The following is a 17117-nucleotide window of genomic DNA, read 5'->3' as shown; positions in this document are numbered from 1 at the left end:
GGTATGGGGGAGACAACAGTGAAAACCCCTCCCAGGATGAGTGGGTAATGGGAGGTAGGCTCTACTCTATAACATGGTAGATACGGGGAGCTGTGCTCGTTCCCATCTAACTTCCTATTAGCCTCATGTAGTCAGTAAAATTTGATTAACTTCTAGAGCCTGGTCTTAGCCATGCTTTGTGAAATTAAGTCCCTGTTGGGCTTCCCTGGTGGCTCACCTGGTCAAGAATCCACCTGAACTGTGGGAGACCTGGGTTCAATCCCTGAGTTGGGGAGATCTGCTGGAGAAGGGAAAGGCTGCCCACTCCAGTATTCTGGCCTGGAGAATTCCATGGATTGTTTAGTCCATGGGGTCACAAAGAGTCGGACGTGACTGAGTGACTTTCACTCTGCTAAAGTGGAAGTTGGGGGCAAAACTGTGAGAAGAGTTACTGTAACCTTCTGGGAAAGACTAGGAGATCATCGGGCACTGAATTCCAGGACTGGCTATAGGCCCCCAAGGGCACCAGGGTGAATTGAGGGATAGTTAACATGCCATTAGGCATCTTGGTTCATGGACCTAACATTTGAAGTTCCTATGCAATATTGGCTGGATGGCATCACTGACTCAATGGACATGAGTTTGAGTGAACTCCGGGAGTTGGTGATGGACAGGGAGGCCTGGAGTGCTGTGTTTCATGGGGTCACAAAGAGTCAGACACGACTGAGCAACTGAACTGAACTGAACTGAACTGATGCAATATTGTCCTTTACAGCATCAGACTTTACTTTCACCACCAGATGCATCCACAACTGGGCCTGCTTTCTGCTTTGGCTCAGCCTCTTCATTCCTTCTGGAACCATTTCTCCACTCTTCTCCAGTAGCATATTGGATACCTACTGACCTGGGGGGTTTGTCTTTCACTGTCTTTTCCTATTTTTTTCACCATCTTTTTGTCTTTTCCTACTGTTCATGGGGTTCTCAAGGCAAGAATGCTGAAGTGGTTTGCCATTCCCTTCTCCAGAGATACCTGAGCTCAAGAACATTCTGTCATGAGTGGGCATTTGACCACTAATACAGGAAAGTGGCGCTGGTGGTAAAGAGCCTGCTTGCCTATGCAGGAGACATAAGAGACACGGGTTTGATCCCTGGGCCGGGAAGATCCCCTGGAAGAAGGCATGGCAACCTACTCTAATATTCTTGCCTGAAGAATCTCATGGACAGAGGAGCGTGGTGGGCTACAGTCCATGGGGTCGCAGGAGTCAGACATGACTGAGCGACTTAACACAAGCATCAGTTCAGTTCAGTTCAGTCACTCAGTTGTGTCCGACTCTTTGCGACCCCATGAGCTGCAGCATGCCAGGCCTCCCCGTCCATCACCAACTCCCGGAGCCTACCCAAACTCATGTCCAAGCACAAGCATATGCATGGACATTAAAGGGAAATGTCACCATGAGGTACATCTGGACATCAGTATTGGAAGGACTTGAGTGGTTTCTCTAATACTCCATCTTACCCAGCCACTGCTTGGGTGTCTGTAGTCATTCTTTGGTAGCTTTGCATGGAGCTACTTAGTAGAAAATCCTTTCCCAATGAAGAGTGCGTTCAGGCTTCCTTACTTGCCTCTTTCTAGCTGTCTCTTATGCTCCTCACTTCTGCACTTGTTTCTTCAGTTAAGCATTCTTTGGTCGAGGAGTATGCTTTATGGTAGGAGCATCACTCTGAAGTCATGAAAACTGTCAGCATCAACTTCACTTCTTACTGGCTGAATGTTCTTGGACAAAGTATCTCACTTTCCCCAGCCTGTGTTTCTACAGTTAATATTTAGAAAGTGTAGATAATGAATTGTAGTCACTGTTTGCTCAGATTTTCATAGATTTGACTAGTAGGAGCCTCTTTAAGGTGGTTCCACTGTCCTTTTGAAATGATTCTATGTCTTTGAAATCTTCCTTGGTTTCTGGCACTACAAAATATCCTGGGTTCATCTTGTATCTTCCCTGTCACTGACCCAGATCTTGAATTGGCCATTTTTCCAAGAAACTCTGATCCATTTCAGAAGGGGGGATAAAATTAGAGGCCAGAACCTAAAGGTTTGGACATTTATTTCTACTGGTCATTTTACTCATCAGAACCAGACAGTACATATTTTTTAAATGTATGACTTCATATTAATAATACATATTTCCAACTCAAATTAACAATACTAGTTTGTTACTTTAATTTTATAATCATAACTGTATTCTCTTAAGTGGAAAATCTTTTTGATTTACTAATAGCATGCTACAAGAAAAATTCAAAATAACAATACAAATATTACCACAAAAATAAAACAATACAAAACAGTACAAATATTACTACAAAAAATAAAAACAGAATGAACGGTACCCAGCACAGGAAGCTACTAATTGAAAAATACCAAAATCATAGGGTTGTGATGAGGATTTAATGATCTATGTCAGTTTCTGAGAATAACACTTTGGACAATAGTCAGCACCCAATAAATATTAGTCTTCTACCCTGTCTCCTTCAAACTTTTTCTTAGGAATCTTTTTTATTCCCCAAACTTATTTATTTTTCACTGAAGGAAAATTGCTTCATAATATTGTGTTGCCCTGTGCCATACATCAACATGAGTCAGCCATTGATACACATGTCCCCTCCTTCTTTAACCTCCCCCCCAACCTCCCACCCCTGTAGCCCCAGGTTGAGTTCCCTGAGTCATATAACAGTTGCATAAAGCCTAAATATAGCCTGGCATTTTGGCCTTCTGCAAACCTCCTATGTGCTTTCCCTAATCCCAAACTACTCTCTTGTATTCCTGCTGGAGTTCATTGAATTCTTTCAACATGCCATATGTACATCTGCATTTCAGTTTCCTTTCAGTGTTCCATTGCCCTTCTTCCTTCCCTTCCTTTCAAATGCATTGCATATTCTTGCCCTTTGTAATGGAAACAATCACTTGAACAGACATTATATTCTTACATGTTTATTTGAAACACTTTGTCTTTTCTCATGTTAATGCCATACCCTTTTATGATAGTAACTTCATTACGTTTTAAAACAATGTTTTTTAATTAATTTATTTTAATTGAAGGCTAGATGACAGAGAATGAGATGGCTTGATGGCATCACTGACTCGATGGACATGAGTTTGAGTGAACTCTGAGAGTTGGTGATGGACAGGGAGGCCTGGTGTGCTGTGACTCATGGGGTCACGGAGAGTTGGACACGACTGAGCAACTGAACTGAACTGAACTGAACTGAATTACTTTATAATACTGTAGTGGCTTTCGCCATACATTGACATGAATCAGCCATGGGTGTACACGTGTCCCCCATCCTGAACCCCCTTCCCACCTCCCTCCCCATCCCATCCCTCAGGGTCATCACAGTGTACCAGCCCTGAGCACCCTGTCTCATGCATCGAACCTGGACTGGTGATCTATTTCACATGTGGTAATATACATGTTTCAATGCTATTCTCTCAAATCATCCCACCCTTGCCTTCTCCCACAGAGTCCAAAAGTCTGTTCTTTATCTCAGTGTCTCTTTGGCTGTATCACATATAGGGTCATCATTACCATCTTTCTAAATTCCATATATATGCGTTAATATACTGTATTGGTGTTTTTCTTTCTGAGTTACTTCACTCTGTATAATAGGGTCCAGTTTCATCTACCTCATTAGAACTGATTCAAATGGATTCTTTTTAATAGCTGAGTAATATTCCATTGTGTATATGTACCACAGCTTTCTTATCCATTCATCTGCTGATGGACATCTAGGTTGCTTCCATGTCCTAGCTATTGTAAACAGTGCTGTGATGTTGAGCAAATCTATTTTCATCATTACATTTCAAAGATTTCTTGTAATTTTCATAAAACTTTATAACTATTTTCACCTGATTCTTCACCTCCAGCCAAAGAAAATAGTCTCACAGTCCAAATGAAGTTCACTTGGATTCTTGGGGAAATAGCATTAAACCGATAGATTGACCTTTTCTATTCAGTCTTCCAGAAAAGGACCCTGGTATTTCCCTACCTTTTAGAAGATCTTATTTTAATAATTTTAATATAATTTTGTATATAAATGTAAATAATGGAGTAATACTAATGATTTCGGAATAAGGAGATGTGGTTCTAGAACTTTTTTGAAAGCTCTTGTGACTAATATTTTGGAAAAGGTCTTTTCTCTGATATAGTTTATTCTACGTATTCTCTGTAAACATTTCATTGCTATGTTAACATAGTCCCCTTTATGGTGGTATGGCCATCTTCTTTCAGGTGGAGATAGCTTGGCAGAGTGAAAACTGCACAGGCTTTGGCGTTAGATCTGCATTTAAATGCAGCCTTAGTCAAATTAGCTAACAACTCAGGGACTTGCTTTCTCATCTATTAAATGCAGATGAAAACATTGTCTCAAGGATAAAATTAGATACTGTGTGAAGTGACTAAAGTGAAAATGAAGTTTCTCAGTCGCGTCCGACTCTTTGTGACCCCGTGGACTGTAGCCCACCAGGCTCCTCCGTCCATGGGATTCTCCAGGCAAGAGTACTGGAGTGGGTTGCCATTTCCTTCTCCAGGGGATCTTCCCGACCCAGGGATCGAACCCAGGTCTCCTGCATTGCAGGCAGATGCTTTAACCTCTGAGCCATCAGGGAAGTGTGAAATGACTGGTTAACTGTTTAATAATAAATGATAGTTATTAACATATATATGCAGCAGTTTTACAGTTCTCAGCTTCTAAAAGAGTGAGCCAATAAAGGGATACAAGGAAATAGTTGCATAAATGAGATTTAAAAACTGCAGAAAGGAAATTCAGACTCTGGCCTTGAATTAAAATGAATTTTTAATTTATTTTTTATGTTTATACAAGTTTTCAAAGTTGCAGTGCATTTACAGTCATTACAAAATATTGACTGTATTGCCTGTGTTGTATAATACATCTTTGTAGCGTATCTTTCACTCAATAGTTTTTGCCTCCTACTTCTCCACCTCTCTGTTGCCCCTCCCCTTTCCCACTGGTAACCACTAGTAATATGGATTTTTAATAAAGAATCCAACTCCTTGTAATACATTTAATTATTCAGTATTTTAAGTAAGCCCTCAAATTTATTATAGAACTGTATAAACAATTCTTTATAACTCATTCATACTTTGACGAAAACAGAATAGATCTTCCTCTAACAGATTCAGAGACAACTTATCCTTCTCAACATTAATTGTATTTTCTTCAATTAAATTAAATTATTTGTTACTGATTCACAGGAAATTCTGTTTGAAGAAAACACTTAAAATTTGAGGATATCGTTCATTGGAATGCCACAAAAGTAGAGCACAGATTAGAGAAACAGTTTCCAAACCAACGTCTGGGATTTTGTTTGGAATTATCCTCAAAACCCCAATCCTGGAGCTTAGCTGGTAATATCAAATGACTTGCCATGTCAATTATTCCTCCTATCCCTTCCTTGTACCTCTTTTCTGCCAAATAGCTTTTTCCCTCTATGGCATTATTCATTCGACTAAACCTCCCTGAATGTGAAACGAAGTGAAAACTCACATGGTGTCAGAAGTGGAAATAGCAACTCATATTTTTGATTGTGTTATAATGAGATATGGACTATACATTGTTGTACATTACTGTTGCTTCCTCGGCCAGCAATGCCTTCCCAGAGTTGGAAATGTGACATATTTCAAGAAGCAGTTCTTTGTGCTAATATTTGGAAGGCAAGCTCCTTTGTGTGGTGTCCCACCCCACCCCATTACTGGTATGAAGCTACATATTTCAAAAATGTCTTGCTTATGAATACCAGGCAGAAAGAGCAACCATGTCAGCATTTAGAGAAGAAAGAAACAGACTAAACTGGATGAAGAGCAGCATAAATGGAGTTTGGAAACCCCATTTGTTTTTCGAAAGGAGTTTCCTTTGTTCCTTGGCTCTCTTTTCCTTTCAGTCCTTATGGAGCTGTTCCAGAGATGGAGGGAGAAAAAGGAAAGAAGAGAAACGTTGGACAAAAAAATTCCATAATGTCACAGTATTCTTTTTCTTTGTGTTTTTCTTTTCATGTGGAACAGAGATTAGTTTGTTATATTTTGCCTAATTTCCTTTTGAATTTGCATTTGTAGTGCTTGGCCACTGTGAAGCCTTTTTTATTTTTTTTTTATTTTTAATATAAATTTATTTATTTTTAATATAAATTTATTTATTTTAATTGGAGGCTAATTACAGTATTGTATTGGTTTTGCCATACATTGACATGAATCTGAAAATTAATTATTTTAATTGGAGGATAATTACAATATTGTGATGGTTTTTGCCATACATCAACAATAAATCAGCCACAAGTACACATGTGTTCTCCCCATCCTGAACGTCCCGCCACCTTCCTCCTCACCCCATCCACTGGATTGTCCCAGAGCACCAGCTGTGGGTGCCCTGCTTCATCCTTCGAACTTGCACTGGTCATCTATTTTACGTATGGTAATGTACATGTTTCCTTGTTATTCTCTCAAATCATCCCACCCTCGCCTTCTCCCACTCAGTCCAAAAGTCTGTTCTTTACATCTGTGTCTCCTTTGCTCCCCTGAATGTAGGATTGTCGGTACCATCTTTCTAAATTCCATATATATATACATTAATAGGCGTCTGCCTGCAATGCAGGAGACCTGGGTTCGATCCCTGGCTCAAGAAGATCCCCTGGAGAAGGAAATGGCAACCCACTCCAGTACTCTTGCCTGGAGAATCCCATGGATGGAGGAGCCTGGTGGGCTGCAGTCCATGGGGTCACAAAGAGTCGGACACGACTGAGCAACTTCACTTTCACTTTCTGACTTACTTCACTCTGTATGATAGGCTCCAGTTCATCTACCTCATTAGAACTGACTCAGAGGGGTTCCTTTTTATAGATGAGTAATATTCCATTGTGTATATGTACCACAACTTCCTTATCCATTCATCTATCAACGGACATCTAGGTTGCTTCCATGTCCTAGCTATTGTAAATAGTGCTGCAATGAACATTGGGGTACACGTGTCTCTTTCAATTCTGGTTTCCTCAGGATGTACACCCAGCAGTGGGATTGCTGGGTCGTATGGCAGTTCTCTTCCCAGTTTTTAAAGGAATCTCCACACTGTTCCCCATAGTGGCTGTACCAGTTTGCATCCCCATCAGCAGTGTAAGAGGGTTCCCTTTTCTCCATGCCTTCTCCAGCATTTATTGCTTGTAAACTTCTTGATGATGGCCATTCTGACTGGTAGCGATATGATACCTCATTGTGGTTTTGATTTGCATTTCTCTAATAATGAGTAAAGAAATGCAAGCTCCAGTACTTTGGCCACCTGATGCAAAGAGCCAACTCATAGGAAAAGACCTTGACGCTGGGGAAGACTGAAGGCAGGAGGAGAAGGGGATGACAGAGGATGAGATGGTTGGATGGCATCACTGACTGAATGGACATGGATTTGAGCAAACTCCGGGAGATGGTGAAGGACAGGGAGGCCTGGGGTGCTGTAGTTCATGGGGTCACAAAGAGTTGGACACAACTGAATGACTGAACAAATAATGAGTGATGTTGAGCATCTTTTCATGTGTTTATTAGCCATCTGTATGTCTTCTCAAAATGGATTAAAGACCTAAATGTAAGACCAGAAACTACAAAATTCCTAGAGGAAAACATAGGCAGAACACTCTCCGACATAAATCACAGCCAGATCCTCTATGACTCACTCCCCGAGTAGTGGAAATAAAAACAAAAATAAACAAATGGGACCTAATTAAGCTTAAGAGCTTTTGCACAATGAAGGAAAGTATAAGCAAGATGAAAAGACAGCCTTCAGAATGGGAGATAATAGCAAGTGAAACAAGTAACAAAGAATTAATCTCCAAAATATGCAAGCAGCTCATGAAGCTCAATTGCAGAAAAATTCACAACCCAATGAAAAAGTGGGCAAAAGACCTAAACAGACATTTCTCCAAAGAAGACATGCAGATGGCTAGTAAACACAAAGACTTCTAAAGCAATGTAATATCTTACGGATATTTGGATTTTGCCTATTGCAATCTCTAGGGTCTTCCAGTTTACCCTCAATGTGCTTTCCCTTTCCTTACTCCACTCAAGGAAACCTCTTCTTCCTTTCTTGCCTGTCCTGAAGACCATTGCATTTCTAGGATTTTCATCACACTTATTACTGATTTTGGAATCCTGCATAGTTTTGTTGTTCCCTTCTCCTATTGAAGTCTTTAAGAAATTCTACAATGAATATTACTTTTAACCTTATAGCTTGTCTCTTTGCAAACAGTTTTATTTTCTTTATTGCTTCATTTAAAGTCATATTAAGAGCAGGATTACAGGCAAGTTAGTCAGGTTTGCCATATATGAGAAAGGAGGAACTGTTGCTTTCAAAGTATAATTGTTCCCATGAATTTAAGGTCTAAAATTACCCATCTCATTTTGCACATATTCCGTTATTTTTATCTTGCTATATTTATGTTGTCTGTTGGTAAATTTATGTGAAGACAGAAATACCAAATTACATGAAGAGATAAACACAAGGAAAGAGGTTCTCTTTCTCCTCCTCCCCTTCTTCTTTGCCACTGAGGATTTGTCAGTTTCCTTACTGAAGAGTGAAATGTGATATCAAGGCAGAATCCTTACTTGTCTTTACAAAAAAGCAGGGGTCTCCTGTTTTCTCCAGGAATGGATGGTGACTCTGAATGGAAGCACTCACTCTCCAGGTCAGAATGATTGCTTAAAATGGGAGAATTGTTTTGCCTTCGGATCTTGGATCATTTCTCTTCTGCTTGGTAGTAAAGAATCATTTTTGAATGTCTACCTTCTCATTGTTGTGGACTCTTTTTTTCCTTTGTATCCTCTTCAGCATGTCACCCAGTTCTCCTTAGCCCATTAACCAGAGGAGAGATGTATCTGGAAAAAACTGGATTGGGATAGACCTTGTATCAAGCAGTGAAGTGAAGTTAAAGGATTGTCATATTTATTCAAGCTATTACCAGCTCCTCAATAGCCTGCACACAAGCTCAATTAGGATGAGATTGGAATGATTGCCTGTAAACAGCAGAGCTGTTTTTTTAAAGAAAGGTTTAGAACCCAAGTGGATTTGGAGATCAAACACTTTTCCTTTCTGACCATACACTGTTATGCTTGATCTAGGATTGTTTCAATTCCCAGTGACAGAAAACCAATTCAAACAAGACAAATAAAAAAATAGAATACACTGATTTATATAACTAAGGAATAAAATAATTAGGTCTGACTTCAGGCATGGTGGGATCCAGGAAGCCAAACAATGTCATTGGGAGATATATGTGTTTGTCTTTCTGTCTGTATATCTAATCTTTTTTTTTCCATCTCAATGGTTTTCTGGTTTTTAAAATGTTTTGTGATAAAATACATACAAAATATACCGTCTTCACCATTTTAAAGTGTGTGATTCAGTGGTATTACCTACCTTAACAATGTGTACAAACATCATCACTATTTGCTCCAAAAGCTTCTCCATCACCTTAAATAAGCTCTGGTATCATGAAGCAGTAACTTCCCTTTCCCCTTCCCCCTCATCTGTGGTAGCCTCTAATATACTTTCTGTCTTCATAAAATGACCTATTGTAGATATTTCATATAAGTGAAATTATACAATATTTATCTCTTTGTATCTGGCTTATTTTACATAATGTAATGCTTTCCAGGTTCATCCATTTTATTGCAAGTATCAGTACCTTATTTCTTTTTATGGCTGAATAATATTCCATTGCATGATATGCCATAGTTTGTTTATCCACTCATCTATTCATGGATCAGCATTTCCATCTTTTGGCTATTTTGAATAATGCTAAACAAACATTGGTGTATAAATATCTGTTCCAGCCCCTGTCTTCAGTTCTTGTGGATCTATACCTAGGAGAGGAATTTCTGTCTAATCTTGATTGCTCTTTCTTCTTTGTTCATTTATCCACAGGCAGACAAAGACAGAATCTCAAGTAAGCTTGAGATTTTCTCTCATTGCCCATGAGAAATTCTGCTTGTTTCTATTTTGGTCTCTATCTGTGATGGGTCATTCTACCTAGACAGAAGATCCTTTGTGACTGTGACTAACAACTCAGAGTGGGAGGGCAGTTTTCTGTAGAAAAGAGAGGCTCTGTTTCTAGAAATAGGGGATGCTAGCGGGCAGAGGTAGAGGTAAGATCTGTCCACTGTCATCTCACTCTAGCTGTGAGCAGGAAACTCATCTTGGCTGTTGATCAGGGATCCTTGGATGAGTGGAATAACTTAAGAATGACATAGTTGGAGTTTTGCCAAAATGAGGGAAAACAGAAACTGTCAGTGCTTCTGATCAGAATACTAATTGTGATCCCCTCTTGGGAGAGTGTTTTGATGTTATCTGAAGGCAATGGCAAGCCACTCTAGTACTCTTGCCTAGAAAATCCCATGGATGGAGGAGCCTGGTGGGCTGAAGTCCATGGGGTCGCTAAGGGTCGGATGCGACTGAGCGACTTCATTTTCACTTTTCACTTTCACACATTGGAGAAGGAAATGGCAACCCACTCCAGTGTTCTTGTCTGGAGAATCCCAGGGACGGGGAAGCCTGGTGGGCTTCCGTCTATGGGGTCACACAGAGTCGGACACGACTGAAGTGACTTAGCAGCAGCAGCAGCAGCAGCAGCAGGGCTGGAAGTGTGCAGACACTCCAACATTCTGTCCTTGATGAAGTCCAATACAGCCTCTAGAAACATGAAGGAGATGCATCTTTGCAGCATTGTCTGTAATTGTCTAAAATGGACAACACTCGAAGCTTTTATCAGCTGGCTAAATACAAATTGTAGTGTATTTATAGAAGGGGAAGGTGATGCTGCCTTTAAAAATGACCTCAGTCTCTATGTATCAGTTCAGTTCAGTTCAGTTCAGTCACTCAGTCGTGTCCGACTCTTTGCGACCCCATGAATCACAGCACGCCAGGCCTCCCTGTCCATCACCAACTCCCGGAGTTCACTCAAACTCATCTCCATCGAGTCGGTGATGCCATCCAGCTATCTCATATTCTGTCGTCCCCATATCCTCCCACCCCCAATCCCTCCTAGCATCAGACTCTTTTCCAGTGAGTCAACTCTTCGCATGAGGTGGCCAAAGTATTGGAGTTTCAGCTTTAGCATCAGTCCTTCCAATGAACACCCAGGATTAAGACAGGCTCAAAAGTATAACACTGAATGAAAAATATCAAGTTTCAGTATCATCTGTGCTGTATTGATAGCAGCTATATAGATATTGGGATTCCCTGGTGGCTCAGACGGTGAAGAATCTGCCTGCAATGCAGGAGACCTGGGTTTGATCCCTGGATTGGGAAGATTCCCTGGAGAAGAGAATGGCCACCCACTGCAGTGTTCTTGCCTGAAGAATCCCAAGGACAGTGGAGCCTTGTGGGCGATAGTCCATGGGTTCACGAGTAACAGTTTCCTATGGATATTAGAAAACATATAACACTATATTCAGCATTGTTCTGGAATATATGTATGTAAAATAAAAGGACAAAACCCTGTATAGGAAAGACTTCCAACAAATTCGATAGTGAGAGGTGAATAAGACAAGGGGAAAAATCAAGGGGATTTCAAGCTCTTTCTGTATTTCTTTTTTTCATCCTAAAATTAGCTCTGTTAGATTGGAGTTGACCCACACTGCTATATATAAAATAGATAACTAATAAGAACTTACTGTATAGTGCATGGAACTCTACTCAATACTCTGTAATGACCTATATGAGAAATGAATCTAAAAAGTGGCTATGTGTGTATGCATAACTGATTCACTGTTCTGCACAACAGAAACTAACACAGCATTGTAAACCAACTATACTCCTATTTAAAAAAAAATAGCTCTGTTAAATTGACTAAAATCAGTTATTTCAGGCTGGTTGATACTGTATTTTCTGCTCAGTGTCCTATATCTATTTTTTCAGGCTTTTCACAATGAAAAAGTAGCACATGGTTAGAACTCAAATGGAATACAAGTTTTTTCTTTCATCTTAAAATTATGGGATAATACGCAGAGAGAGAAAAGGATACCTGATTAGTTAGTAGATGAAATAGTGTATTTTTTTTTAACTTGGTGTTTTTTCAAGTAACCCTAAGAATAGGCTCTTGGCAGTATCTCCCTGCTGTGCTTTACTTCTTCACACCATTTTCTATCATTTATGTGTTAGAGAGCGTTTTGTCCTTAATCTTCCCTGTGCCGTGGTATTCCCCTAACTAGCAAAATGCCCAGTGTGTTTCCTATTAACCTCAAAATTCCTACCAGGATTTAGTCCTAGAGCCCTGAAATGCCTCCTATCATTTTAGCAAACAATCAGACTGCTCCCTGCACGTCAAAAGCTGGCAGAAATAAACTACCCAAATCGGTATTCCTGGGAGAAGAAAGTCCTGGGAGGTGAAGATAGATTGCAGAAATCCTATTCATACCAGGAGGGAAAAGTCATTAAATAATTGCGCATGAGGCAGTTGATGACAGCCTTGTCTCTTTTGCTTTTATAAAAACACTAACAGAGATTTGCAACCTCTTGCCCGATTCTGAAGTGGTTAACATTTTATAACAGGAACCTTAACAGCCAGGAAAAGAATCTCAGAAAGAGCGTTGCTCGCTGGGCCCTGACATCACTCTATGGGAATGAGTATTGTCTTACACGATGGAATGTTCTCTATCCGTCCTCCGAGAGGGAATCTGGCTTGGTATGCAAATTAAAATCTTGTTTGGAAAAATCTGTTGCCTCAAATGACAGAAAACATTTTTTGTCTAATCCAGCTGGTCCTTTGTCTAATGCAGTGGTCCTTTGTTGGCCACACAGCTGACAGCAGGCTCAGCCGGCAGTTCGTCTGGGCCACGCTCTTGCATTTTGTGACGGAGCACAGTCCTGGCTTTTTGTGATGGCAAAGAGGCAGAAAGCCTACATTCTTGAGACCTAAAAGAAAGGAAGGGATCATGGACTTGAAATACTTGTACACCCTTAAAAGCGTTTAGAATTTGAGTGTGACTTTATTCTCTTTGTTGGCAAGTCGGCGTGTGAGGTAGTGAGAAGCCGGCTTATTTGGATAGGTGGACTTTCTCATCTCCCTTCAAGCTTCCTTGAAGGGGGTATACCCCCAAATGAAGTCGTCTAGTCTCAAGTTCTGCGGGCTGGAAATAATTTGAAGTTATTCAGAAATGTCATACATTTCACATGCTCTGCTCTCCGTTGTTTGACTGGGGTTGAGCCTGAGTTCACAGGTGGGGATTCACGGAGAGGCCAGTGCTGTCGCTTACAGGCATGACTCCTGCATCCCTCGGGCAGTGGTTCTCTGACAGGAGTCCTGAACACCATCCTGAGCATCACTTGGGAGCTTGTTAGAACTATAGAGTCCACCTTAGACCTACTGGGAGCAAGACCCAGAGATCTGTGATGTAACACACTCAGAGCATGGCAACCCACTCCAGTACTCTTGCCTGGAGAATCCCTTGGAACAGAGGAGCCTGGCAGGCTACAGTCCATGGGGTCATGAAGAGTTGGACCTGACTGAAGTGACTTAGCAGCAGCAGCAGCCAGGTGACTCAGATACACACTCAAGGGTGAGAACAACTGCTCGAGGTAAATCTGTCTATTTGGATGAAGAGAAGCCCAACTCTGAGCCCTTTAGCTCTTCCCCTCCCCACTGTGGCTAAAATCAAACTGCCAAATTTGTCATCAGATTATTTATAGTGGAGTAATTTTAAGTTGCCGTCATGTGCAAAGGTCTTGGGGAGTTACTGCTTTGAAATTGGCAAGAAGACGAGTTTCCTGAGAAAGTAAATGTCTCCTCCTTAGTTGTGAGAGGGAAATGGGAGTCTGGGGTTAGTGCCCTTCCAAAAGGGGCCGGGGAGACCTGGCTCCCTCTTCCTTTCTGCCACATGAGGTAATAGCGTCCAGTTAGCACCCGTGTGGTGATCCCTTTGTTCATCAAGAGATAAACTTGAAATTAATATTGAGAAAGTCTTTCCTTGATGGTGTATCTCCTCTAGTGACTTCTATTACTTGTGTTGCTTTCTACAGGACTCTTTGAAGTGTAAGTCGCTCAGGTGTGTCCAACTCTTTGCGACCCATGGACTATATATTCCATGGAATTCTCCAGGCCAGAATACTGGAGTGGGTAGCCTTTCCCTTCTCCAGTGGATCTTCCTGACCCAGGAATCAAACCGAGGTCTCCTGCCTTGTAGGCAGACAGAAATAGGACTCTTTGCAGAAACCAATTTGGCATTTCAGACAGACAATGACATTTCTGGTTGCAGAATATACAGTCTCCCGCATTGCAGGCAGACACCTTACCATCTGAGCCACCAGGGAAGCTCATATTATGTACATAGGAATATCTAAATGCAAGGAGTAGAGAACTGTATGTATTTCAGCTCCTACTTTTCCTGGTGTCTATCTTTTAAAAGGCTAAATTATTGATGGAAGTGATTGAGGACAAAAACTGACATTGATCAAGAACTTTGTATAAGCGAAGTGCTCACCATATGCTATCTCATTTAGTGTACTCAGCAATTCTGAGAATAAGTCATTTGCCCCCATTTACAGATGAACAAACTGACTCTTTAATTACTTATTGTAGCAGTTCACCGGCTGTTCAGGGTGTGTGTGCATGCGTATTCAGTCTGTCCAGGTGTTTGCAATCCCCTGGACTGTAGTCCACCAGGCCCTTCTGTCCATGGGATTATCCAGGCTAGAATACTGAAGTGTGTTGCCATTTCCTCCTCCAGAAGATCTTCCTGACCCAGGGATGGAACCTGTGTCTCCAGCGTCTCCGGCATTGGAAGGTGGAATCTTCACCAGTGAGCCACCTGAGAAGCCTGGCTGTTTAGTGGTGGTTTGTTTATTATTCTTTGTTAACAGAGGAATCCAGAATTATTGTGGGCAGCAGATAGTTATATGCTCAGGGACAGAGGGCTCAGTCTCAGAATATGAACTATGTTTGAGCTTAAGTCAAACATTATTCTCTTTCCCAGTGATTCACGTGAAGGTAGCTATGTGACCTGGTTCTGGCCAATTAAATGTAAGGGGAAAATGTGGGAACTTCTGTGAAAACCTATCCTCCCTAATAAGGTAGAGACCTGCATGTATAAAAGACCTCATTCCTTCTTACATTGGACTGCTGTCTTATAAGGATGTGGTGTTTTGTTGGAGCTGCAGCAGCCATATTGCAACTATGAGGTAAAAGCCAGGGGCGAACTGTTAAAGTTTTCTTCCTTGGTAGTGTTCTGTTTCGGGGTTTCTGGTTGTGTGAGTGAACAAACCCCTGTTGTTTAAGTCACGTTTTGTTAGGCATCATGTTGCATGCTACTTAAAGTATACATTCTAAGAACATATGTATGTTCTAAGAACATAAAGTATACATTCTAAGGACATATGTATTCTGAATCCCTCAGTCAGTTCAGTTCAGTTCAGTTCAGTCGCTCAGTCATGTCCGACTCTTAGCGACCCCATGAATCACAGCATGCCAGGCCTCCCTGTCCATCACCAACTCCCGGAGTTCACTCGAACTCATGTCCATCGAGTCGGTGATGCCATCCAGCTATCTCATTCTCTGTCATCCCCGTCTCCTCCCGCCCCCAATCCCTCCCAGCATCAGAGTGTTTTCCAGTGAGTCAACTCGTCGCATGAGGTGGCCAAAGTATTGGAGTTTCAGCTTTAGCATCAGTCCTTCCAATGAACACCCAGGACTGATCTCCTTTAGAATGGACTGGTTGGATCTCCTTGCAGTCCGAGGGACTCTCAAGAGTCTTCTCCAGCACCACAGTTCAAAAGCATCCATTCTTCGGCGATCAGCTTTCTTCACAGTGCAACTCTCACATCCATATGTGACCACTGGAAAAACCATAGCCTTGACTAGATGGACATTTGTTGGCAAAGTAATGTCTCTGCTTTTTAATATGCTATCTAGGTTGGTCATGACTTTCCTTCCAAGGAGTAAGCGCCTTTTAATTTCATGGCTGCAATCAGCATCCGCAGTGATTTTGGAGCCCCCCAAAAATAAAGTCTGACACTGTTTTTTACTGTTTCCCCATCTATTTCCCGTGAAGTGATGGGACCAGATGCCATGATCTTTGTTTTCTGAATGTTGAGCTTCAAGCCAACCTTTTCACTCTCCTCTTTCACTTTCATCAAGAGGCTTTTGAGTTCCTCTTCACTTTCTGCCATAAGGGTGGTGTCATCTGCATATCTGAGGTTATTGATATTTCTCCCAGCAATCTTGATTCCAGCTTGTGCATCTTCCAGCCCAGCGTTCCTCATGATGTACTCTGCATATAAGTTAAATAAGCAGGGTGACAACGTACAACCTTGACGTACTTCTTCTTCTATTTGGAACATTCTAAGAACATATGTATTTATCAGGTACCAGAATAGGTATTAAAACCCACATTTAACTGATGGTAAGCACCATCCTGGTGTGTTCTTTCTCTTACCACTTGCCTTCCTGCCTTTTAACAAAAATAAACTCGGTCTGACATTAGCCTACAAAATCTGAATTCCTAGGAAAATGACCAACAATGAGGGCATTTGAAAACATCCTATTAAGTATAGTTTGTTCTAGACTAGATTTTGACAAGTAACACTTTATCAGTATTTTTTCATGTAGCTTGGTAAATTTTAGGTATGCATGTAATAAACATATTCTTCTGGTAAAAATTCAAATATTACACAAAACCAAAATTGTCCATGGCTTACTCAATTCCACTTTCCTCTCCAGAAGTAATCATCCATCCCCTGTTCATAAGGTATCGTCCTGGATTATTTTCTACTTAGTTGGATTTTTACAGGCTCAGATTGAGATGACTTTTATTATGGGAGTCAAATTGCACTGTACTGCATATATTGTACCATGATTTGTTTTAACTTCACAACATGTCTTAGAAATTTTTTTCCACATTAGTTGATTGGGTGTTTTTTTATTCTTATTGCATGCAGCCCAGTGTTCTGCAGTACTCACATACGAAGATTTTATTTAGTCATCACTTTGGCTAAAAATGGTACCTGACACAATAGCCACTTGATAGACATTTGTTAAGTAAATTGTCTTTGAAATTATTTAGGGTGTTTTGCAATTTTTTCTTGTTTCAAACAATTTT

Source organism: Moschus berezovskii, chromosome X (assembly GCF_049115385.1).
Source record: "Moschus berezovskii isolate FMDL1 chromosome X, NW_MosBer_1.0, whole genome shotgun sequence".
In the NCBI taxonomy this organism is placed as follows: domain Eukaryota; kingdom Metazoa; phylum Chordata; class Mammalia; order Artiodactyla; family Moschidae; genus Moschus; species Moschus berezovskii.
The sequence above is the reverse complement of the archived record's forward strand: the minus strand, read 5'-3'. Positions refer to the sequence as shown.